This window comes from Engraulis encrasicolus, chromosome 4, assembly GCF_034702125.1.
Source record: "Engraulis encrasicolus isolate BLACKSEA-1 chromosome 4, IST_EnEncr_1.0, whole genome shotgun sequence".
NCBI lineage: Eukaryota > Metazoa > Chordata > Actinopteri > Clupeiformes > Engraulidae > Engraulis > Engraulis encrasicolus.
Genome location: NC_085860.1, coordinates 33384019 through 33386518, shown reverse-complemented (window position 1 = coordinate 33386518; position 2500 = coordinate 33384019). Strand labels below are relative to the sequence as shown.

Genomic DNA, 2500 nt, shown 5'->3' with positions numbered 1-2500 from the left:
GCCTATATCTGCTAAATCATATATTTATATATATAATATATATAGGCCTATATATATATATATATTTATATATATATATATATATATATATATATAAAATGTATTTTCTTTTTTTTTTTTCCTTAAAAAAAATAAAATAAAAAAATCGTGGGGCGTATCGAACCGTAGGTCATATATCGTGATACAAACCAAATCGTGGGTTGGGTGTATCGTTACAGCCTTAGTAGACATGTAACCAAGGTGCAGCATCACGGCGGATTCTCTCTCTCTCTCTCTCTCTCTCTCTCTCTCTCTCTCTGGTTTCCAATAGCCTACGTTAGAAAAAAAACTTTTTCACCTCCCGGACATTTTGAGAAAATGTCGTTCATAAAATTCCACCGTCACATTGATTCTTTGATTCTGTGATGCAGACACACGGGAACCTCTCTCTCTCACTGTCACGGACAGAAGAGGACCCAAGAGCGCAAGTTCAAATTCAGAGTTCTTTATTTAAGGTTTCAGGGGGGAAGAGGAGTGAGATGATCGTGAGGTCTTGGGAGGTTCCGGTTCCAGGGGTGCTAGGAGTGCCAGGGGTGTCAGGGGTTCCAGGGGTACTTCAGGGTCCTGTGGGTTACCTGGGCTCCGGGGGTCACCAAATGTTCGGGGGTGTCCAGTCCAAGTGCTTAGTGTGTGTGTCCCCCAGTGATGGAGCGGCGTATCGGGCTGAGGGTGGTGAAGCGTCTGGGCTCGCTCATCTGGTGGTCGGAGACCTGGGGGAACACACACACAACAGCAATATGAATGGCAGGCAGAAGTACAGATCAGGGCTGGGCAAATATCGTGGTGAGAGACAGAAGGCAGAATCGAGTTACCGGAGGGGCTGAAGATCGGAGAGTAGTCGAGATCCAGAAGGCAGGTCGGGATAGTCGGGGCAGTAGAACAAGGAGGCAGTCAAGAAAGGATCAGAATCACAGACAGGAGTCAGAGCGCAGACAGGCAGGTTACTGGTCTGGGTTTGAAGACGATCTGACAGGGCTTAGCTGAAAAACAGGGCTTGATATACTGGGAGAGGTTAGTGGGGAAATGCAGTGCAGCTGGCAGAGTAATTAGAACAGAGTGAGGCAAGGTGAGGATGGTGAGTGGGAAATGCAGTGCAGCTGGCCAGGTAACAAGAGCAGAGCAGGGCGGAGCCAGGTGGAGCTCGTTAGGCAGAGTAGGGAGAGAGTGAGCAGAGTGGCAGAGAATTGAATGCAATTGAGGTTGTTACCGGGAGAGAGAGTGCTCATGACACTCACTCTCTCACTCTCACTCACTCAAACACATCGGCACCGTCATCCATTGACTAAACAATCAGTAGTCAGAAAACGACAATTACAATACTTTAATTTCCTTAAACAGTGCAAGAACCATATGAACTGCGAACAACTGAAAGATGCTGCAAGTAAAAGTACACAAATTAAAATATTAACATAAAACTTAATGTCTGTCGGGGACAGGGGGATCGGGCATCAGAAGTGCACGCTAAGCAAGCAGCCCATTTGACGTGCATATTGGTGATGGTCAATCACTCGCTAAACATCACGTTCAAGCCTTGATATACTTTTCTCTCCAAATGATTGCCTCGGCTAGCCTACCACAAGCACGATGCAATTTCGGCAGAAAACTGTCCACCTAATCAGCTAGAAGTCATGCCTTGAGTCAGCAGCACGTCTCTTTGTCCAGCGACACAAACTACTTTGCACCAGATAGAACTCTTAACTATCCTGCGTACTTGACTGATGGAATTGCAAGGAGGGAAAGTAGACGAGATGAGGTGTTTAACTGGTGGTCTAATGAAGAGTGTAAAACCCTTCCTGCAGCACAAACACGGTAGCCTGTAAAGTAGTGTTCGAACCCCGATCGTACCATTTCTCCAAAGCCAGAACCTATTCTGAGAGCTACTCCCCAACCAGCAAAATAACAAGCTAATTCTACGGCTACAAACAAACCTGCTAGGACCTGATCAGATCATGTTGCATTCTCGAGTCACAGTGAACCTTGCTTTGAAACGCATGTTTACACAGTGGCGAAGGGAAGTATAAAAAAATAACAAACATGACACATGAATCTGTGTTATAGGCTAACCATGGATGCAGCCTACATAGCTAGCAAGTTGCTAGTACATTAAACAGAAACACGTTGCCTACCTGTACCATTGAATCATATCTTAGCATCCTCCTGTCGTAGGCCTATCCACAATGACATAATCCAGGTTTTCATCAGTGCTTTGTGTCTTGTCTTCATTTCTGAAACTTTTTTTTCATTTGGAGCAGCTAATTCAACTGATGTGTTGAAACCAATGATACAGTTTTGGTTGAAACGAGACTAGCCAGCAGCTTCACTTGCGTTATTGAACTTCATATCTAGGTTACGCGATGACGTAACTGACAAGGTAGACACTCAACGCCAAGGGAGGCATGCCTCACCCACTGTATTTCAGTGTGGCGTTATGTCAAAGTGTTCAGAGTAAAGAATACTCACA

At 45.1% G+C, this 2500-nt stretch overlaps 1 protein-coding gene across 3 annotated transcripts in view; it reads left to right on the top strand.

The window, feature by feature from the left end:
• The window catches only part of eps8l2 (EPS8 signaling adaptor L2), an 80461-nt gene that overhangs the window by 43018 nt on the left and 34943 nt on the right, over window positions 1-2500 (top strand). The window lies entirely within an intron of this gene.